This window comes from Labeo rohita, chromosome 7, assembly GCF_022985175.1.
Source record: "Labeo rohita strain BAU-BD-2019 chromosome 7, IGBB_LRoh.1.0, whole genome shotgun sequence".
NCBI lineage: Eukaryota > Metazoa > Chordata > Actinopteri > Cypriniformes > Cyprinidae > Labeo > Labeo rohita.
The window spans coordinates 2,832,897-2,857,351 of record NC_066875.1 but is presented as its reverse complement, the minus strand read 5'-3'; the positions used below and the strand labels follow the sequence as shown (position 1 = coordinate 2,857,351).

General features: G+C 34.5%; 1 protein-coding gene across 22 annotated transcripts in view; it reads left to right on the top strand.

Annotated features, from left to right (window-relative positions):
- LOC127167882 (adhesion G protein-coupled receptor L3) overlaps nt 1–24,455 on the top strand; it is a 332,296-nt gene that overhangs the window by 11,639 nt on the left and 296,202 nt on the right. The window contains exon 1 of one of the 22 annotated variants that reach the window (XM_051114235.1): nt 294–526. The exons of the other annotated variants lie outside the window; for them this stretch is intronic. The gene's annotated coding sequence lies outside the window, so the exon portion shown is untranslated. Of the gene's footprint in view, nt 1–293; nt 527–24,455 lie in introns of those variants that run through there. 22 annotated transcript variants of the gene reach the window in all.

Here is a 24,455-nt window from a genome sequence, read left to right as displayed (position 1 = left end):
AATAAATAATAATAGAAATAAAATAAAATAACTAAATAAATAAATGAAAAGAAAACTCTGTATAGTTTGACATATATTGTTTGATTATTTATTAGAAGCAAAAAGCCAGTGAAGCAGTTTTTTGGAGATTTAATGAAACATCTGTACCATTTATGTAGTTTTAGCCTATACAATTCATTTATATATATATTTATATATATATATATATATATATATATATATATGCAAAAATCATTTGACCTTGAAAAATATATTTAAAAAAAAAAAAGCATAAAAAGGAAATGTGAACACTTGCTGAAGCTGTAAGGAAAATATGTTATTCTTTTTTACTCAATTTCTGTATAGTGGTTTGTTTTGTGATCATGTGATTTTTGGGTCAACATGTGATCTATATAATCATGTGACATTGTTTAAAGATGGCTTCTACACCTGCTACAGTTTTAAGCATAGTTTGTGTTGCTTTTCTAAGTCTTTTAATATACACTTTCAGCCCTTCTGGATCATTGTGACTACCTTTAAAGATGTGGTGAGTCTTTTACTAATTTTCTGCTTTGTGGTTACACCACAACACATTTTGGAGTTATTAAATGTAATGTTTTCTTGAAAATTGTATGCAGGTTTTTCAAAACCATATCTTATTATCAGTGTTGGGTTGTAACACATTAGAAGTAACGCAAGTAATGCATTACTTTTTAATTTACAAGAAAATATCTGAGTTACTTTTTCCAAATAAGCAATGCCAGTTACTTTTTCCCCCTTTTATTGATTGAAAGCTCTCCTGTCCCCAAGTTGAGAGAAATCTGGAGTAAGATGTTACTTTAGTTCTATAATAAATGTGAACATCCACAAAACACAGATTCAGTATTCCTCAAAATAAAAAAAAAAAAAAACAAAACAGTGAAATGCAACTCAGAATCCGATGCAAACCTGCAGTAATTAAATATGTTAAATAAAACAAATCTCTTTTAAGTATTTAATCCCATTTTATTAAATAGTGTTTTTACTGCTGACCTTCGTTGTTCCAATTCAACCATACTAATAAGCAAAAATTACTAATAATGTTTTTATTGCTGAAGAGTGTTGAACTTTCTTCTGACGTGAATTTACTTTTCCTCCAGCCTGAGGCTTTTGGTGTGCAAGGGCTTTTACATTTGCCAAAAATAGAATTTTTTTATATTTGAAAACAAGCAAGCAAGCCCTGCCCAGATTAAAAAGTAATGGAAAAGTAACAGTGCATTACTTTCCACAAAAAGTAACTAAGTAACATAATTAGTTACTTTTTTAGGGAGTAATACAATATTGTAATGCATTACTTTTGGAGTTTGCTGTTGGAAATTTCTTTGGTACTGCTTTGTTTCTTACTTCATCTCGCTGGAAGCACAATTCACTGGGTTTACGAATGACAAGTGTGAAATGTTGCTTAACCCAGGGTTAAAAAGCTTGAAGTTACAGGAATTATTGAGTGTGGAAAAGGCTGTGAAATTGTAGCTTGTAGCCGTGTTGTTGTTGTGTGGCGATTGTGGGGTTTTTGGACATCGTCAGCCGTTCGGTGTTTAGCATAGTCATTTGTTAGCAGGGACAGCAGCTAAATGTCTCCACATACATTCTGTTTAATTAACTAAATCAATCTCTCGCCCAAGCCAGAAATACAATTACTGCAGTGGGCGTTGCCAAAACACCTGCTTTCTCTGTATGTATGTGTGTGTGTCATTCTCCCTTCCAAGTCTCCATTTATCTATTAAAATTGCACTTGTTCTCAAATTGTGTTGCAGCAAATAAGAACAGGTCATTATACTAAGTCTGCACTCATTTGATCAAAAATACAGTAATATTGTGAAATATTATTACAATTTTAAATGTATCACCGTTTCCACAAAAATACTGGACAACACAACTGTTTTCAACATTGATAATAATCAATTAAGCAGCAAATCAGCATATTAGAATGATTTCTGAAGGATCATGTGACTCTGAAGACTGAAGTAATGATGCTGAAAATTCAGCTTTGATCAGGAATAAATTCCATTTTAACAGATATTCACAGAGAAAACAGCTATTTTAAATTGTAATAATATTTCACAATATTACTGTTTTTACAGTAAGGTACAACGGGGTAAAAGGCGCCTTTGATATTATTTTCCTCTAAACCACTAGATGGCAGAAAAATGTGGCGTAGCACTTTCCAAAATAATCTGCTTTTCAACATACACGTGCAAATTTGCCTGATCGTGGGCAGCGGCGCAAAGTTGATTCTGGGCTTGCTTGATCTGGTATTTGGTGTTTTTAAAAGCAGCAAATAAGAATCGCTACAAATTTTAATATATCTTGAGACAAAGGTCTTCTTGATGATTTTTCAGTTTTAAGATAATTAAAGCAGCAGTTTTTAAATAATGAAGATTTTTAAACAAAATTAACGGCATGTATGATTTAGTTTCACAAAAAAAAAAAAAAAAAAAAAAAAAAAAAAAAAAATCTGTTGCTCCATAAATGTTCAGTACAAGCGTATATTTTTTTCTGCAATCATACACTTTGGGCACAGTAAAATGTATGTTTTTTTGTTTTTTTTTGGGTGTGCCTTTTAGCCTCATGGTGAGCATAAGAGGCTACTTTCAAAAAACATTAAAAAATCCTAATTATTTCAAACGTTTGACCAGTAGTGCATGTCATCATATAGGTTATGTGTGTGTGTGTGTGTGTGTTTGGCTCTTCACTGAGGATGAGTCTTTATGTCCATTCATGCTTAAACTAGTGCTGACAGAAACCACCTGGTTGTTCCAGCACAACAATTCATCTCTCTCTCTCTCTCTCTCTCTCTCTCTCTCTCTCTCCCCCTCCCTCCCTCATCTGGTTTCTCTATCCGCAGTGTCAGATTTGAGCCCTGTGGGGTTTTGTGCGTCTGTTAGGTGACATTGGTCAGTCCGTAGGGGCGAGTGTGTGTGTGTGTGTGTGTGTGTGTGTGTGTGTGTGTGTGTGAAGCCACTGCAGTGCTGCTCCAGTAGATCTGTTGTCCTGCTTCATTCACAGCCAGAGAGGAGAGAAACACAGATGTTGGGAAACAGAGATGTGTGTTTCCTGACTGCTGTCTGATTGGCTGGATTGTGCTGCTGACACACGTTTTAAAGTTTGAGAAGGATTTGGACATTGAAAATAAAAAGTAAGACTTAATTTTAGAAAATTGTCTATTGGATTCCAGAATAGAAACCCAAATGAGGTTTGGATGATTGGAAGACATACAGTATGCACACATTTCAGCCCACCTGTGTCTCAAGTTTAGCCTGGATAATTGTTTTGGTTCAGCCCATTTGTCCCTACAATGAAAATAATGTAAATGGTTAAAGTTTATGAAATAAAATGATGTGTTTTGAGCACAATGAATCCAGTTAATGTATTTTTTATGAGGTTCGTTGGATAGATGAGCTTATTAGAAACAATAGGGGTCAATAGAGTAGTTTCTTGTAAGCTCAGTTGACAAAAACATTATATATGGGTTATAATTACAAACACAGCATGGTTTTTTTTTGTGCAAGAAGCTTGTAAAATGTATTTTATGTATTATATTTTGAATTAGAATTATATTTTAATTTAGTACAAGATTTGTATATTTCTATATAGCTTTTTTCAGTATTAGTTTTAGTAAGTTTAAAACAAGTTTAAGTTTATTTATTTCAGTTAAGCAATATTATTAATTTTTAATTTAATATTTATATGTTTATATTTTATTTCAGCTTTGTCAATTACATAAAACCAAATTTTTAACAGGTTTATTTTATTTTATTTTATTTTTATTTCAATATTAGTTTTAATAAGTTTAATACTTTAAGTTTTTAATTGATAGTAAGTATAATAAGTTTTATTATTTCAGTTAAGCAACATTTTTAATTTTTCATCTAATATTTATATAGTTAAACTTTGTCAATTATATAAAAACAATTTTTAACAGGTTTATTTTATTTTAACTGCAGTATTAGTTTTAGTAAGTTTAATACATTGTTTATAATTAATAAGTATATGTTTAATTATTTCAGTTAAGCATTTAATATTTATATATTTTATATTTATATTTTATTTCAGTTTTGTCAATTACATAAAAACAATTTGTTGTTTGGGCTCCTTTGTGCTCAATTTTTATTGGAATTGCAGTATTAGTTTTAATAAGTTTAATACTTTAAGTTTATAATTGATGGCAAGTATAATAAGTGTTATTTATTTCAGTTAAGCAGCATTTTTAATTTTCATATAATATATATTTTATATTTATATTTTGTCAACTTTGTCAATGATATAATAACAATTTGTAACAGGTTTATTTTATTTTATAGTAAGTTTAATCTTTTAAGTTTATAGTTGATGATAAGTATAATAAGTTTAATTATTTCAGTTAAGCAACATTTTTAATTTTTCATCAATAAAAAATATATATGTATGTGTGTGTGTATATGTGTGTGTAGATATTATTTCAGCTTGTCAATTACATAAAACATTTTTTCATTATTTTATTTTATTTTATTTTTCATTTCTAGCCAGTCTCGTCATTGTTTTCTAATACAACTGTAAAATAATTTTTTGGATGGTTTCTTGAACAAGCTAATTACGAACAATGATCTCAGATAACTCAAGGACTGAACATTCAATTGCACAATGACAGCATCAAATATGTGCTCCTGCTGTGAAACAGATCATTTCTCTCATGCTTTATTTCTTACATTTCAAAATACAACAAGCAATCCTACTGAAACAACATACCCTGTATTCAAGACACATTCTCTAGTTTCTAGTACCAATAAACACACTAGTGTCACTTTTCTGGAGATATGCATATGGAAATAATATGCAGATGATTACATCATTAAAAATGCATGGTAAGCTCCATGTGTGGTTAATCTGGGGAGGTGATGGGTGTGAAACTATAGCAAGTTCTGGTGCACATATAGTTTAAAAGCCATCTACTCAATTTCAGGATGAAATCGATGCAATTGGAGGCCTCAGGAATGTATTAAGAAAGCAGCTGTGGTCATTTTTGGTGTCCTTTTTGATTCACTCCAAACACACTGACTGTTCACCATTAAGATTCCTTTCAAAATGGAAAGTATGTTTTATGATTGGAATGGCTCTGTGTGAATCGCGCTCTGTGCGTCATAATGAAGTGAAGCGTGAGCGTTTTCAGGGCGACTGCGGCTGCGGCTGCATTATTCTGCAGTCACACTGTCACATGAGATCAGGAAGGAGATTTCAGATGCCTTTTATTCGGGTTTAAGTGAAGCGCCTGAGACATCAACAGTTTCTCTCTGCACGCTACGCTGAGCGCTGAATAAAACCCAGAGAAAGAAAGAGTGACAGTTTGAGCCTTTAAGAGCTTCAGACAAAACGAGAGAACTTGAAGAAGAAAAGAGGAAAGCTGCAAAAACTTGTCAGTGAGTCACACCCTCATCATCCGTTTCTGTCTGATTTCCTCAGAATGGAGGGATGACGGTGAGGAATTGGGGGTGTGGCTTGATCAATGGTTTTAGCCACACCCTTGAAATGTGATTGGCTGCTGGCCATCTCAAAAATCTCTCAAACAAGATGCAACAATAAATAAAATTAAAAATTACTGGTATTGTGATTATTATTATAAATGTATACAAATGTGTTATCTTAAAATATATATTTTTTTATCATAATATCATTATGTAACAATAATAATAATAATAATAATAATATATATATATACAAATGTATTGTTTTATGTTTATTTATAAAATAATACATAATTTATAATTAGTATTATTTAATAAGTAAAATTCTAACAATTTTTAATTATTAGAATGTATTGTTTAATAATAATAATAATAATAATAATAGTGATGATTTGTGAGTAGTGTTATTTAATAATAAAATATTTTTTATAAAATATTAATTTTTCATTTTTAATTTTATGATACTGTCATTGTATAATTGTATTATTTTATAATTTAGTTATATAATACTACATAATTTAGAATTATTTAATAATTAAAATTCCAATAGTTTTTGTAATTACGATGTTTATTAATAATAATAATAATAATAATAATTTTTAAGTAGTATTATTCAATAATAATAATAATAATAATAATAATAAAGCTGTATAGAGCTGTACTGTTTATTATATAATTATAATAAATTATTATTAATATTATGTAATAATTACAATAAGTAATAAAATAGCAATTTCTAAAATTATTGTATTGTACCATCACATAAAAATAATATAATAAATAAATAAATTTAAAAATAATACATTTATTTTATGATTTATTAATAAAATAATACATAATGTATAAAATATTTTTAGAATACTGTCACTATATAATAATTTTATTATTTTATCATTTATTTATAAAATACATCATTTATAATTATTCAATAATTAAAATTCTAATAGATTTTATACTTATTGTGATGTATTGTTTAATAATGATAATTTATTAGTATTATTCAAATATAATTATAAAGCTGTATAGAGCTGTATTATGAAATTTATAATAAATTATTATTATTATTTAATAACCACAATAAGTATATAAGTATATATAAAAATATGTATTGTGTTGTACCATTACTTAATAATAATACTAATAATAATTTATAAAAAATATTTAATCATGCTATCATTTATATAATAATAATACTAATAATAATAATAATAATAATAATAATAATAATAATAATAATAATAATAATAATAATAATATTTAATAATAATTTATTATGATTTTTTTAATGCTTAATTCTCCTGTAAGCCCTCGTTTGTTCCTGATGGTAAGTCATCTCTCCCCCGTCTATAATGAAGAGGATTATCAAATCCAAAATCAAGCAGGGCCGCTGCCTGCCGGTTCCTTCAGCTGAGCCGCCATATGGAGGATTTACCCATAATCCCAGTGTTAAAGGACTTCAGAAAGAGATGCAGAGAAAGGCTTGATGTCGTGGCAGTGTTTGAGCTTTTGTGTGTGAAATCATGAAAACGCGCAGGTCATCGCTGACTGACTCTGATCGGTCTGAGTGTGTTGCTGCGGGAGATGTAGAAAAATCATGCGTCTCAAGGTCAGCGCTGCAGTTCCGTGTGAAACGATGTATTCATGCAGCTGATTTGATAAAATCACACACTGAGATATGAAGGAATGTCCGTTTCAATCATTAAAATCATTATTAGGATTTTATGGCTTAAGGGCCAACCACCCCGTACTGCACTCACACATCTTTCTATTATTGATCTGCAATCAAGGTTTTTCTCTCGCTCACTGGGTTCTTTTCAAGCATTAAGGCATTTTTTTTTTTTGTAAAGCTCAGTGTATATTGTCAAAAGTGCTTGACTGTACAAATATGACCTTGTCATGACATTTTTAACGTTCTTGTTTTGACAGTCCTGTTGTTATCGATTTAATGCTGCCTTTAAGTGCATCTGGGAAACCTGTAGCTCTGCGTTGAGTGTTATTACGACATTTCACATAACATCACACGGAAATAACCTAAACGAAAGAAACAATACCATGAACAATAAACACAAATAATGACATCTGAATTCAAAATGATTGAAATACAGTGTGCAAAACTAATGGCTTGCAAAATTATTCACTATAATTCACTACAGACTTTTTTTTACCTATTATTCTTTTATATATTCTATTCTGTTTTATTATTATTATTATTATTATTATTATTAAATTTAAATTGTATTTATTTATTTGGTTTATTAGTAACAGTGTATGTGTTTGGGGCAAAATGTGGATTATTAGATTTTTTTAGCAGTGTTATTTTAATATAACTATTATACTAAAGATAGTATTATAATGTACTATTTTATATATATATATATATATATATATATATAATTTGTTTTTGTCATTTAGTAGATTTTGTCAATGTATGTTTATATCATTTTCTAACAAATTTTCTTTCAGTTTTAGTTATTTTAGTACATCAACTAAAATGAGATGTTACTCTTACAAGTAGCAAAAATATGTATTTAATTAATATTTTATTTCAGTTAATGTTTATTTTATTTCAAGTGATTTAAAAATGCTTTTAAATGGATTAAATTGTAGTTTTAGTATTAGTTAAATATAATAAACCTGTTTTCCATCTGTGAGGCGCTCCCATCTGTTTGCTGTCTCCCTGAAATCCTCTTCTGTTGAGAATCTAATGCACACTGACCTCCGAAACATGATTGTGTTCTGTAAATCAAAGTGCATCTATCAGCGAGTCGGCGCGTTTATCGACAGATGCATCTCGCTGGAGCGCTAAACTGTCTAAATTCTCCATCATTATCCTCAGAAACTCGTTTAATGCCTGTGTAATTTCTGCCGGGACAGATGTGGCCGCGCTCGGGGTGTTTCTCTCGTTTTTCTGTGTGTTCTGCATTGCTGTTTTCTGGAGTTAGAGAGGTTAGCTGTGGTAACGAGACGGTACGTGCAGGTCGCAGGTCTCTGAGAACTTAATTTATGGTGCATTCAGAATGCTTGTTCGGCCCTGAATACGTAATAGAAGAGCACAACCGCAGTGGAATACTGATGCACTCGCACATGCGTGCACACGGCTCCCATCACAGTAATTGCTGGATTCCTGTGGCTTTAATATTAAAGCATTTCTCTTTCGTGCATTGTAAGGTCACGTGACGCTGACCTTAAAATGTCATTGAACCCTGTAACGTAATAAATGCAAAGCATAAAAATTATGCAGTATCATATTTACAGCCTATTAAGTGTTGAAAACAAGAAGGACTTTGGCTGTAGTTTCACTTTTTGACCAAAAAAAGCATGTTAGTCACATTTTTGGCCATTTAGAGTAAATACAGCAGAACAACTCTGGCCATTTGGAGTTTTTCTGATAAGGTGTAATGTACTCTAGCGCTAAATGATCAACACAATCCATCATATTTTAGCTGTGGGAGCAGTTCATTCAATATATATTGATATTGCCTTCAATTCAGTCTTACAGTTATAGTCGGCAGTACATCATATACAGTACTGGGACTTTGGTTTACTGTAGGTGGAAAACAGTCCCATTAGACTGAATGTACTTATTTTACTTGTAATAAAATCTGTAAATTGTCATATTCTATTCAGTTAACAGCCAAATTTTGAAGTGCAGCAAACCACACAGCGTTTAGGCAAGCTTTGTCTTTCTAAAAATACCAAAAAGCTGAACCACACTCACAAAAAACGATGCGTTGCTGACTATATATTTTGCAGAGAACATGACAAGTAGCTGTTTTAATGTGTTATTGTTAACTGCAGTATTTTTATAGTCATTAATCTCAGCCCTACATTGCCGACTAGTCAAACTCCTACTGTAATAACACATTTGAACAACACTACAAGGTGTGAGATTATGGCTGCTTCTTCAACAACAGGCACTTTTTTTGCCCTACGGGTTGATTTTTATTAACTTTATTGTATAAAAGTCACTTTAAAGCTATTTTGGAAATTGCTTTTGTTGGTTTCATTATTTTGTTTAGGTCCAGAATGTTCAGTGCTATTTACATAATGTTAGATTTTAATGTTGGACATTTTTATTAGACAAATTTAATTGGATGGGGAAAGTGGTTTAAGAATGCAAACAGACCCAAAAGTGACCGTAATTGCCTCTAAAATATAAACAATCTTAGACACTACCAACGTTTTTTGGAAATAAAAGCATCTTCTCCTCACCAAAGCTGCATTTATTTAATAATAAAAAAGGAAATATGTTAATGCATGAAATGCACAGGCCAACATGACTGAAAAGGGAAATTCACAAATTTGGATTCTAAATGTCAAGTCAAATTCAATGATTTGATGCTCTTGGTAGCCAATATTACAAATTACTGCAAATCAACTTGTATTTACCGTGGTCTGAATTATTTCTTTCATTTATTTACATTTCTGTTTAAATATGTGGGGTTGGTAAGATCTTTAAAAAATGTTTTTAAAAGTCTTCTGCTCACCAAGGCTGCTTTTATTTGATGAAAAATACTGTAGAAACAGTGAAAGATTAAAATAACTGTTTTCTATGTGAATATCTGTTAAAATGTAATTTATTTCTGTGATCAAAGCTGAATTTTCAGCACCATTACTCCAGTCTTCAGTGTCACATGATCCTTCAGAAATCATTCTAATATGCCGTTTTTCTGCTCAATAAACATTTCTGATTATTATTAATATTAAAAACCGATGTGCTGCCAAATATTTTTGTGGAAAATTATATATTTTATTTTTCCGGATTCTTTGATGAATAAAAAGTTCAAAATAACAGTATTTATTTAAAATTCTAAATATTTTGTAACATTATAAATGACTTTACTGCCACTTTTGATCAATTTAATGTGTCCTTGCTGAATAAAAGCAGTAACTTCTTTAAAAAAAACTCAGACTTTTAAGTTAGAAATGAAAAGGGATATGACTGCACTTAAAAGTGGTAACTGAGCTGTTTCCAACTGATTTAACATATAAAAATGAGTTTTGTTGGTATATATTAATGTATTTAAGCAGATTCAGTGTTGTTAAATAATATTTCTGATTTAAATATGAATATTTTTACCATTTTCCAGAGTGAAACTCTGGATTTGAAATCTCTTGCTGCTACGACAGAAATAAAGTGATCACAATGAACACCTCTTTTTTTTTTTTTCCTTAGACATCTGCATAGAAACCGCACAAGGTGTTTCGGGTCATTCGGGTCACTCTTCTTGGTAAGAGTGGCCCAGCAGGAAAGAGAAATGGCATCATTTCCATTTTGGCCATTGAGTCTTTTTAAGGTCTTATTAACATCTACTCGTTTTAACAAAGCGTGCTTCTGTAAAGCATCAACCGGACTCACGCGCGCTGCTTCTGGAGGGCCCTCGTGTGAGCCGAGCTCCTAATGAAGCCGGGATGAGATGGGATTTATTCCCGCTCGCTTTTTAATTTGGAGAACGCCGCTCTCCTCCTGCAGTAAAGAGTCGTATCGGTCTCCTCCTTCTTTGTCGGGGGATTTATTCTGGTCGCCTGGCTGCGTTTCTCTCAGGTTCCTCCCCCTGCGGGCTTTGTGGCTTTCGGCTCGATTGATTTCCATCCGATCGATAGCTCGAAGCTGGAATTAAGGAAGGAAGCGCGAGTCACGTCCTGCCGATCTGGCCGCGGTCTCCGAGGAGGGCTGAGGTATCAGAATAAACCCCTTCGGAGCGGGACGGAGGTGCATTTGAATACGATCCATCACCGGATTGATGCGGCCAATGATCTCCGCAACGCCAGCCAATAATCTCCCGCGCAAAATCCCTCCTGTCACCCTCCGGCCAATAACGCTTCCCGTTTGATCCCGCTCCCGTCATCCGGCCAATGAGGCGAAGATTGATGCGCGGCCCAGCGGAGCAGAGCGCTTTAAACGATGACACGCGTCTCTCTCACCTTGAACCTAATTGACTGTCTCAAAGCCCGAGTCGGGAAATGCTGACGGGGAGGATCACGCCTGTCAGAGAGCAAAGGGTTGATGTTGTTAGCGACGCAGGGCTGCTCCAGCACTCCGCCGATGAACACAGACGTCACTTCCAGCTGAGGTCACGCAGACGCAGGACACAAGGACAGGCCGGGGTATCTCTATAGGCTACACACGCATACAGCATGTACATACATGTATTAGCTAAAACTTTTTAGCTACAGTTCAGGTCAAAAGTTTACATCCCTCTTTCAGAATCATTAAAAATATTACATTTTTTACCAAGATAAGAGGGGTCGTACAAAATGCATGTTATTGTTTATTTAGTACTGACCTGAATAAGATATTTCACATAAAAGATGTTTACATATAGTCCACAAGAGAAAATAATAGTTTATACCATATTAAAATAATTGATAAAAATGACCAGTTCAAAAGTTTACATCCCCTTCATTCTTAATACTGTTGTTCCTGAATGATCCACAGCTGTGTGTTTGTGTTTAGTGATAGTTGTTCATGAGTCGCTTGTTTGTCCTGAACAGTTAAACTGTCCACTGTTCTTCAGAAAAATCCTTAGGTCCCACAAATTCTTTGGTTTTCCAGCATTTTTGTGTATTTGAACCCTTTCCAGTAATGACAATATGACTTTTAGATCCGTCTTTTCACACTGGGGACAACTGAGGGACTCATATGCAACTATTACAGAAGGTTCAAACACTGATGCTCCAGAATCATGCTAATAACATGCTAGCAAGATGCTAATCATGTTAAACCATGTTAATAATGCCAGTAACTTGCTAATCATGCTTAAAACATGCTAGTAACATCTTAGTAACTTGCTAGAAGCATGCTAACAACATTCTAGTAACATACTAATCATGCTAACAATGCGCTAATCATGCTAGAAACATGCTAGTAACTTGTTAGTGATGCTAAAACATGTTAACAGGCTAGTAACTTGTTAGTCATGCTAAAACATGTTAGCTACTTGCTAGAAACATACTAACAACATGCTAACAATATGCTAATCATGCTAGAAACAGTCTAGCAGCATGGTAGTAACTTGATAATCATGTTAGCAACATACTAATTACAGGCTAATCGTATTAGAAACATGCTATTAACTTACTAGTCATGCCAGAAACATGCTAATCATGCTAGAAACAGTCTAGCAGCATGGTAGTAACTTGCTAATCATGTTAGCAACATACTAATAATAGGTTAATCATGTTAGAAACATGCTAGTAACTTGCTAGTCATGCCAGAAACATGCTAACAACATGCTAATCATGATAGCATCATGTTAGTAGCATGCTAATCATGCTAGTACCTTGTTAATTGTGTTAAAAAACAACCTAGCAACATGTTAGTAACATGTTAATCATGCTAGCAACATGCTAGTCGTGTTAAAAACAGGCTAGCAACATGCTAGTAACTTGTTAATCGTGCTAGAAACATGCTAGCAACTTCCTAGTAATGCTAGAAACAAAACATACTAGCAACATACTAATCATGCTAGTAACATGTGAATCATTCTAGAAACAGTCTAGCAGCATGCTAGTAACTTCCTAATTGTGTTTAAAAAACAACCTAGCAACATGTTAGTAACAAGCTAGCAACTTGCTGGTCATGTTAGAAACATGCTAGCAACAAGTTAGTAACATGCTAATCATGCTAGTAACATGTTAATAATTCTAGCTACATTCTAATCGTGCTAGAAACATTCTAGCAGCATGCTAGTAACTTGTTAATTGTGTTTAAAAAACAACCTAGCAACATGTTAGTAACGTGAATCATGCTAGAAACAAGCTAGCACATGCTAATCATGCTAGAAATAGTCTAGCAGCATGCTAGTAACTTGTTAATTGTTTAAAAAAACAACCTAGCAACATGTTAGTAACGTGAATCATGCCAGAAACAAGCTAGCAACATACTAGTAACTTGCTGGTTATATTAGAAACATGCTAGTAACAAGTTAGTAACATGCTCATCATGCTAGTAACATGTTAATAATTCTAGCTACATTCTAATCATGCTAGAAACATTCTAGCAGCATGCTAGTAACTTGTTAATTGTGTTTAAAAAAACAACCTAGCAACATGTTAGTAACGTGAATCATGCTAGAAACAAGCTAGCAACATGCTAATCATGCTAGAAATAGTCTAGCAGCATGCTAGTAACTTGTTAATTGTTTAAAAAAACAAGCTAGCAACATGTTAGTAACATACTAATCATGCTAGCAACATGCTAGTAACTTGCTGGTCATATTAGAAACATGCTAGCAACACGTTAGTAACATGCTAATCATGCTAGTAACATGTTAAACATGCTAGAAAAATGTTTTAAACTTTCAGGCTATGCTTTCTCAAGCCAACCTAAAGTTTTTTTAAATCTAGTTTTAGTTAATGTTCCTAGGTCTGGTTTAATATCCCTGGCCTGGACATCCCGTTCATCGTCGCGTAACAGTCGGTTGAACTCTGAGAACAGGTCCTACTGTCCAGGGCTCCATTTGTCTTCGGGAGTTTAGTTGTCAAAGATTTAACGCTTGTAAATTCCCCAACGTGTTAGATGAGAGACACAAAATAAAGCCATCACTCACCGCGGCCGAGCAAAATCACGCAGGAGAGAAGCTGTCATAGCGGGCCTGAGTGCTCGGTCGCCCCAAACATCACTCGAGCTGTCAGGTTACCGTGGCGATGTTGGCTGCGCGTGTGTCGCGGTACCGCGGCGGCGGGGTCAGAGCGTGCCAGTCTCCGCGTTCCCCGGCGAGGTGCCGCCCTCACGGGGAGCCTGCGGTAAGAGAAAGTAATCAGTCATGATGTCAGTGCCGAGCCCCCGACTCAGTCAGGCTAATAATGAGCAGGCAGATCTATGAACAGCCCCGCCGAATAAAGGACCGCTGTGGGCAACGCTGCCAAGCGTGGCCCGTTTACCGACAGAGAGCTAAAAATTGAGACGCTGCTGCAAGCGTCACAATTCCACTATTCGAGGACAAAGAAAGGGCTGTATTTGCTTCACTTATTTGCAATCATATTCAGCTGTTGTGTTTGGTTTTGAGCGGTTTCACTAAACACATTAACCCTGTAAAGCCTGGCATATGAAATAATAGTCAGAAAAAAAAATAGAATAATTTATTGAAGCTTTATACGTGTTTGTATCATACAGAAGGATTTTATGGCTCATGCAATATGATAGAGTGACAATATGGAGAAAAAAACAGCCCAGTTTTATTCAGAGGCCCAAACTGAACAAAATGCAATTTGGTGCAGATGCTGATATTTATATGGAGAGAAGTAAGATGAAATTCTCATATCTAATGTAAATCAGTGAAATCTTTTATAACTGTATAGCAGAAACTTGCATAAATGAGATAAATATTAGTCTTCACTCTGTATTTCCAAAAATATGTTACATTAAGATGATATTTAGATGGGAGATGAGCAAATAAACATTCTTCAAAAGTCTGATGGCCACATTTGATGCTCATGATCGTTGTAAGGATAATCAGTTGCTTCAGTTCAGTAAGTGTTCATCTTGAAATCTTCCTAATAATTCTGAAGATATTTCTATGTTTACTTTATAAAAATCCGTAAAGATTTGACTGCAAAATGACACATGATGCACAAGCTGAAGGTGGACATTTGTACCATACCAAAAGGCCTTTTACTTGCTAAAAATGTCTAAACTATCAGTCAGATGATAGAAAGCATGTAGTAGATTGTGTGCGACAGGTTTAACAGCAAAGTTTTGATCATGTTGATTTAAAGGCCTTAGAAATCTGTCACTTTGACTTAATGGATTATCAGTTGGATCTGTCATGCTCTGTTTATTTCTGTCAGTAAAATATTGTAATGCTTCAGATTTTTAACATGACATTGATATCACAACAACTTGTGTCAAAACTCTTTTAACTCAGAGGAAGACGACAGATACAGTCTTGCAATCTGTTCAGCCCATTTAACTGAACAATACCTCATGAATTATTCCACCGAATCGCTTGTTTATCTCCCCAAATCCTCACTGATGTCTCTCTTTTTATTTAAAACTTGTTTCCTTGAAAGCTTTTGCTGCACTTTTAATTGCTATTAGCATCATGAGAAAGTCTCTGAAGGAAAACATAATTTATTTTTGATGGAAACCAATTAAATTATCCATCAGCGATTTTAAAATTGGCTAAACGACAAGATTTTTGGGTAACGCAACCTCTGATTTTTGTGAAAGTTTTTATAAACTCTTCAGATATTTCTATATTTCTGCATATATTTTCCTACACTGAGATCATGTAATAAGTATGTGAACCTTTTGCCTTCAATATCTGACGTGACCCTCTCGGGCAGCAGTAACTACAACCAAATGTGGATTAGTCCTGCTCATCGGCTCGGAGGAATGTTGACCCGTTCCTCATTATGTCACTCTTCAACGTTGTGATTTTGGTGGGCTTTCTTGCCTGAACTTCTGTCTTCAGCATTGCTCTCTTATATACTCTTAAAATAATGCATGGTTTCATAAAGGGTTTTAGCGAAGCAATAAAAGAACTATTTTGGGCTCCCCAAAGAACCTTTGAACAGTTCCTAAAATAACGTTTTTTTTTTTATATTGTGAGGAACATTTTAACAGTCTTCCACTATTAGGAATCTTCTGTCCAACTAAAAGGTTCCATAGATGTTAAAGGTTCTTAATGGAATCATCATAGATGCCAATAGGGAACAGTGTAGGACTTAATTTTTAAGAGTTTGGATTCTTCTGGGAGAGTTTTAGATCTGCAGTGTCTTCGTCTTTGTTATCCTGCCATGCACATCATTCTTGTCCAGCGTTTGCATGATAATGGACTCATGAGCAACAAAATTATTCAGTGCAAAATAGATGAGATCCCTATAGATTCTTAAATATTTTTTTGGCAGTGCTATGTAGGAGTGGGTGATAAAACTGTAGACATTTGACAACCAGTTGAAATTAGATTATAATTGCAATGTTGCATCATCACAAAAGTTTACCATTTGCATTTCTTTGTCTCTTGTATTTATTTATCCTGTTGCTTGTAATTAGTTTCCTTGTTTTTTTATTACTGACTGTTTACTCTTGGAGTGATTTTTGTTGGATGACAAGTCCAAGGTCGACTAACAGTAGTATTGAATTTCAATTGTTTGTTTACCATCTGCTTCCTAGTACATTTCTGAACCCAAAAACAGTTTGTAACTGGAAATCTATTTTGACTGAGGCAAAGGCAGACTTTCACAAACCTTTTTTGAGAGAAAATACTTGAAATCTAACATTCAATCAGTGTTATTTGTCATTTCTTTGTGAAATTTACTAGCAATTACTGAAAATTGTGACCCAGTCAAAAGGGTCAGTTTTTTTTTTTAATTGATATTTATACACTATATAAAAAGCTGAATAAATAAACTTTCCATTGATGCTATGGTTTGTTAGGACAGGGCAATATTTGGCCGAGATACAGCTATTTGAAAATCTGGAATTTAAGGTGTGCAAAAAATCAAAATACTGAGAAAATCGCCTCTAAAGTTGTCCAAATTAAGTTCTTGACGATGCATATTACTAATCAAATATTACGTTTTGATATACTTAAGGTAGGAAATTTATAAAATATCTTTACTTAATATCCTAATGATTTTTTGCCTAAAAGAAAAGTAGATAATTTTGACCCATACATTGTATTTTTGGCTGTCCCTACACATATATCCATGCTACGACTGGGTTTTTGGTCCAGGGTCACAATTGTCACCATTTTTTTTTTTTTTTCCCAGTATATGTGTTGAGGAAACCTATGTTCTTCCAGTAGGGCAGGTCTGCGAAACACAAGTTTTATCTCATTAACTGACTTCAATTGCCTCTTGAAATGAACTGTTCCTCTTAAGTTATTTATCATTCTGTATTTAGATGGTTCTAATGAGCCATTCTGCCAGCTCGGAGTGTGATGTCTTTATGGTAACCTTTATAAAAACTACTCCTTCATAGCAGCATATTGCAACACGAGGGTTGCCATCTAGACATTACCCTCTAAGTCGGCGGAGCGGCTTACTGGGGTTGCTAGTATCATATTACCAACATTTATCAAGTTGCAGACGCAGAAACAGGTGGGCCGAGAGACTCAAGCTGTGGTCACACGTTGGTGTGGGAGTCTGTTCTCCTCCGCTGTGTTTTCAGATGCTGCCCTCACCTTCAGTCACTCACTAATCGCCAACACGTCTCCATCTGCATCTCAGTGGAGTTCAGCTCGAGTCAGTGTAAACACCCACATATGTTATCTTCACACATGGCTTAATTGCCGCCCCTGTGCTGTGACACGGTCCTGTTTGCAGAAATACAAGGCTGTCTTTGAGAATATTTGAGTCAAAGAAGTTTCTGGAGTCTGCATGAATCAATCAGCCCTATAGGGATGTGCCAGTTATAGATGCAGTTTACTGAAAGGGCAGTGCAGGGCAAATTAATGCTTATGCTGTTGATAGTTACCGGCATACATCTGAAATTATGATTTTAAAATGAATTGTAACATATATATATATATATATATATATATATATATATGTATATGTATATGTGTGTATATATATATATATATATATATATATATATATATATATATTATACACATTTTAAAGGGGTCATCCGATGCCCATTTTCCACAAGTTGATGATTTGTTAGGGTCTTAATGAGAAGTGTATAACATACTTTGGTTAAAATTTCTCAGTGGTAGTGTAAAAAAAACCCTTTTTACCCTGTCAAAATCAGCCCTTTTCAGAGCGAGCCATTTTTTTTTTTTGCATTTGCCTTTAAATGCTAATGAGCTCTGTGCACCCCGCCCTTCTCTTCTGTGGGGTGAAGAGCAGTACTGTTTACTTTAGCCGCAAAACTTGCTAACTAGCACATTATTAGGAAAGGTGATTTTGCAAAGATGCATAAAAAACCCCTATGCTCACTTCTGCTGTAGGTAAAGCTGGATCACTAATGATTTGCATGAACATAGGCACATTTATGTAGATTACTGGGCGCATTTTCTTTTGAAAACGAAAGTAGCATTAATCCTCTGCAGCAGCTCAGATATCAGGAGTAAATGACGAATGCTATGTTCACTATTACATCCAACAACTGAACAACTTATTCGCTTAGGAGCGAATGTCTTCCCCGCGGTCGGAACTATTTAAACCCACTCAGGGCGGGTCTAAGGTAAGATGTTTCAATGTCAATTAACTATTGTGGGAGCGGCCTTGGTCGGAAAATGGCTTGTGTACACACTGCCAACACAAATTTATGTTAAAACAACATGTAAAAGTGAGTTTTGATGACCATTTCCTTGAAAACAGTATAAACGTTTTTTATTTAAAATAAATATCACTAAATGGAATCACAAACTGCCCAAACACGCCCTCACCAATTAATTGGTCAGACAAACATATAGACACGCCCCCAAACTCACCCCATTGGTTGAGCCTGTTCTGCTTTGAAATGTTTATATAAAGGCTGATTTGATGAGCCACAATGTGTTTTCAGGGGAATCTAACCTATAAATATACCTGAAGCCATCACTGTATATAGAGATGCTATAACTTTAATAAAGCGCTCCGTTCAGCTTTAAACTCTCCAGTCTGTCTGAATGGTGAATGTGTGTGTGTGATGGAGACGTGTAAAGAGCAGCTTGTGTGAATGATAGTGGGAACTGTGGGAGTATTCGAGAGGCAGATTAGAAATGTCACAGGTTGATCTGGCACCAGACAGATGCAGCGCAGTAGGACACGCGCACTCATATTGCCGCCTCCTCTTGACTGAATGTCACCCACTTCTCTGCCCGTCTCTAAACCATTCTCACCTTCCGATCATACGCCGCTCCTCCGTCGCCACACCTGTGGGAACTGTGCTTTTTTGCGCTCACCGGAAGAAGAAAGTATAAAAATGTAAGATGGAAGTTGCATGTTGCGTTAGCCCTGCTGCGAGACGCCACACTCGCACCATCTGCCTTCTTCAGCTTCTTCTAGGTATTATAGACCTCCTTGGAGGATCGAACCTGCATGGATCCACCTGATACACTGCCATATTTGCTGGACGAGAGACAGATAATATTTAAAATAGGAATTTTAAGCATCTAGGGAGTATACAGGTGAATTGGAGCACTGATCCTCTGTTGTCCCACCTATTTTTGCACACAGGAACAGGAAGGAGTGCTTACAGCTTTGCTCTATGACTAATTTGGGGCCGCCCTTTATTAAGCGTCTGATAAAATGTGAACGTGGGCCCTCGCTGGGGTTCCCGATGAGACTCTGGGTTCATTCGGCGCGTAGTTATGTTACCTTTCCTTTCATCTGCGCCTCCGCTAATACGTATTTAATTAGCGATTAGCCCCAGTAATGGCTCTAGATGGTGGTGAGTGATTTCCGCATGTTTGTCGGGATTTATGAAAGGAAAGGAGTCGAGCCGCCCCCCTCTGAGCAAATGCGTCCCTGCGCAAACATGCTTTTGTTTTCATGCGATGATGGAACATTGTGCACTGCCGACACAAATCTGTGTGTGTGTGATGAAAGGTCATTGAAGAGTTTCGTTCCTGTGAGCATCTGTGTGTGTGTCTTGTGTTTGGAGGCGCGCAGCTGGCTGTTTCAAGCTCTGATTGCTTTCGAGGACGATTAATTGGTGCTGCCGTTTGGATTCAGGTAGCATGCGCACCTTACACGCACACTCATTTGTTTCAAGTAGACTCATCTAAAGGGCAAGATAGAAAGCTGAGGATTAGAGTTGAGGCTTGAGTTGAGGACACGTAGTCGGCAATATGATATTCACGTTATTTTGGAATGCAAATGCAATTTGTTTTCTGTAAATGTGTGAAACTTGCAATTCATTAACCTGTAATACTAAATAATAACAAAGTGCAGTAAACAGTAAAACTATTTGCTCTACAAACCAGTGTGTGTATAATTATGATAATGTAATTAAATATAATAAAAAAGAAAAATGTGCAATTTAAAGCAGCATAATTTGGAAGCTTGTTTTCACCACTGAATAAAAAAAAAATAAATAAAAAAGGTAATTGCAAGTTGTTCTGGGATATAAACACGCAATTGTAAGAATATGTGACCCTGGACCACAAAACCAGTCATAAGGGTCAGTTCCTTGAATTTGAGATTTATACATAATGAAAGCTGAATAAATAAGCTTTCAACTGAAGTATGGTTTGTTAGGATAGGATCTGAGGGTGCAAAAAAATCTAAAACATGAGAAAATCACCTTTAAAGTTGTCCAAAAGCAGTTGTTAGCAATGCATATCACTAATCAAAAATTAAGTTTTGATATATTTACAGTGGGAAATTTGCTAAATATCTTCATGAAACATGATCTTTACTTGATAACCTAATGATTTTTGGCATGAAAGAAAAATTGATCATTTTGACCCATACACTGTATTGTTGGCTATTGCTACAAATATACCCGTAATACTTATGACTGGTCTTGTGGTCCAGGGTAATATGTGAACTAACGAAAATTAATCATGGTTTTACTATAGTAAAAGTCTAGTAACCATGATTTTTGGTGTATTGATTATCATTTGTATTGTTAAACTATGGCTATATATATATATATATGTATATGTATATATATATATAGTTACTAAAAAAGTCCATTAACCATGGTTGTACTACAAAAAAAAAAAAAAAAAAAAAAAAATATATATATATATATATATATATATATATATATATATATATATATATATATATATATATATAATTTTTTTTTTGTAGTAAAACCATGGTTAATGGACTTTTTTTTCCTCAAAATTGGATTTTATAACTCACGATTACAAGTTTATATCTCACAGTTGTGAGAAAAATGTCACAATTGTGAGTTTATATCCTGCAATTTAGAAAAAAAAGTTGAATTGGAAAATATAAATTCACAATTCTAAGGGAAAAGTCTCAATTATGAGATATAAACTTGCAATTGCAAGAAAAAATCAGAATTACGCATTTCTATCTGAAAAAAGTTAGAATTGTGAGATACATCTCTGAACTGCAAAATGTAAACTCGGAATTGGGAGAAAAAAGCAGAGTTAGGTTAAAAGTAATCTAAAAGTAACCCAAAAGTAGTCAGAATACTTAACCTAAATGATTAATCTAGATTACATTGCTAACTACTATTTTCATCATGTAATTTGTAATCAGTAATAGACTACAGTAAAGACTTGATATTGGCTGCGCCCGAAAACCTAGTCAGCTGACTTGCTGCCTCGCTGCCTTATCAGGCAGTGACTTCGAAGGCTGCGAAGGCAACTCTAGAAACAGTTTCGGACAGACTTCAGAGGCAGCGGAACGTGACGCCGTTGCTAGGTTACCTAACCGTTAAGTTGTAGAATTTGTAGAAAAACGATCTTATACAGTTATATATAAATGCTTTAATAATACTTAAAGACCTCAATGTCATTACCCACCGAAGGTCTGTGCGTTGGAGAAGACGACTGAGAATGGCAGCTACTTTTTGCTTAAATAAATAAAAGCACTGATGCAAGTAATATTGCAGAACAGGTCATTGTTATTCATGGCTGTTTTGTTCGTAATTTCACCAGAATATCTTTATTTATATAGCCTATATGATGCACACCCACAGGATTGTGGGAAATCGAAGGCAGCGAAGGATACATCTATGCTGCCTTCAGAATTCCATCAGAAGAAGGTATCTCCGGAGACAGGAAGTGAAGCAGAATTAGAATTCGGACGTGCCTTGATGCCTTCCTGCCTTGGAATGCTGCCTCCGAAGGCAGCATTTTAGAGCTTTCGGACGCAGCCATTTATTTTCAAACATGTTTACACTTAAACAGTTTAATCTGGATTAAAATTTGCCAGATAAATATTTGAAAAGGTTATTTTTTTTTTTATTATTATTATTGTAATACTTCATAGTTTTATTGCATTTAAGTGTTCAAAGATCTCTGTTATATGAAGTGTTATTAAAATTGTTTTATAAAACGGATAGTTCCGGCCCTTGATTCTGATTGGTTGAGCCGCATTCCAAGCTGTTACTGTACAAACATGCACCTTTGTTTACATCTGTGTGTTGCTCGGCAACAACTTTGTTGCAACCACAACCGTTTCTGAGGAACTGTGAAACCTTACTGCTTATATTGAATAACCGTTTCATAAAAGCAATAAGCCCTGTGAAGCTGTTGTTTACAGTGAATTTATAACAGCTAAGGGGGTTTTAGCTGATATAAATTCACTGTAAACCAAGACTTCTTGCGGCTTCTTGCTTTAATTAAGAATAATACACATTTGAGTAGCCTATTCAATGCTGTGATGAAAGCGTTCATCACTTTGTATTTCGAATATAGGTCGAAACATTTTCAGAGTATAAAAATGCTTCTGCGTAGTGTGTTGATGTCATGTTTGAAGGTCGATATGTTCAATATAAGTCTATTTCGGTAAGTGCTCGCCCCTCCCGGGCTGCGACGGACACACGGCGTTGTACAAGATCTTCGCAGCACGCCGAAGAGGCCGTCGATTGGGCATGCGGCAGTGGTCAATAACCCATCCAGCCGTTTAATCAGAGAGAGAGTCTGGGTGCGGACAGGTCAGCAGACAGACGCCTGGCTTTTGTTTAGACGCCTGACACGCTGACTGAAGTTTGGAAGAGAAAAAGCCGCTTGAGGAACTTTTAATTGCGACCACACTAAAGGACTAAAATGAGCAGGAGTGCTTTCAAAGCATTGATCTCTCTTGGCCCACAGGTGCACGACGATCGCATCTCTCGTGGCAATGAAGCATTTGTGTCTTCTTGCTGTCAGAAATCTGAAAGCCCGAATAGAAGGCGAGCGCTCGTTTCTATAATGCTATTATGATGCTGTAATGCCAGAATATGCTTTTAGTGCGACGTGCTTATTCATAAAGAAACAAAATGTCAAAAAAAAAAATGAATAGTTGAAATCAGTATTCCTTTATTAGACAAGTAGCCCATTTTGCAATAGAAGCAAGGGCTGCTCCTTTTCAAAGACTCCATTTATTTGAGGAAGGATGTTCTCTGATAAATAACAAATGTCCAGGCTGTTCAGTTCCTGTGATCTCTGTTAATTAGTGTTGTTTGCGAAGGCAAGCATCGCTATTAGTATTTGAACAAACATCTGACTCACAAAGACTCGGATGATACCTGAAGTCTTGTCGCTTAGATTTCTATTTCAAACAAATGCTGGCTTTTGAGATTGTTATCCATCAATGAATTACGTATCAGAAAAATAGAAGGCAACACAACTGTTTGAAATGTTGATAATATTTTGAAATGTTTTTTGAGCAGTAAATCAGCATATTAGAATGATTTCTGAAGGATCATGTGACGCTGAAGACTGGAGTAATGATGCTGAAAATTCAGCTTTAATCATAGCAATCAATTACATTTTAACATATATTCACACAGAAAACATTTATTTTAAATTCTACAGATATTTCACATTATTACTATTTTTACTGTATTTCATCCAATTCATGCAGCCTAGGTGAGCATTTATTATTTATGTAATGATTATAAACTCCTCCATTCAGTTATAGAAGGCTGTTGCAATATACTGTGTGAAAATAAGTGATTTGGTCGTTTGGTTATATAATGGCATCTCATGCACTTAGTTTCCTAGCACGTCCACTTAGTAACATCTCCTGAGGTGCATTAAGCAAAATAAAAGTGGCAACATTTATTTTAGCCAAACTTTTTGAAGTGATGTGCAATTACTCTGCTTCTTATATATTCATCTACACTTGTTTTGCATTTTCATGACTTCAGACTGAGCACATGGAGAACTTATGATATGAAAACACATTTAAAATAGCTGCATGTGTTTAGGGCCCAGAATATTAAAGACAAAATCCATTAGCGTCTAGGGCTACACACAGGGCTGTTATTGTAACTAAAAATAAAACCACAAATCATTTTCATTAATTGAAATATAAATAAATAAATAAATAAATAAATAAATAAATAAATACATTTTTCTTTCATTCATTAAAAAATATTAAGTAACATTTTTGTTTAATCAGATTGTTCAGTTTAATTTAAAGACAAAA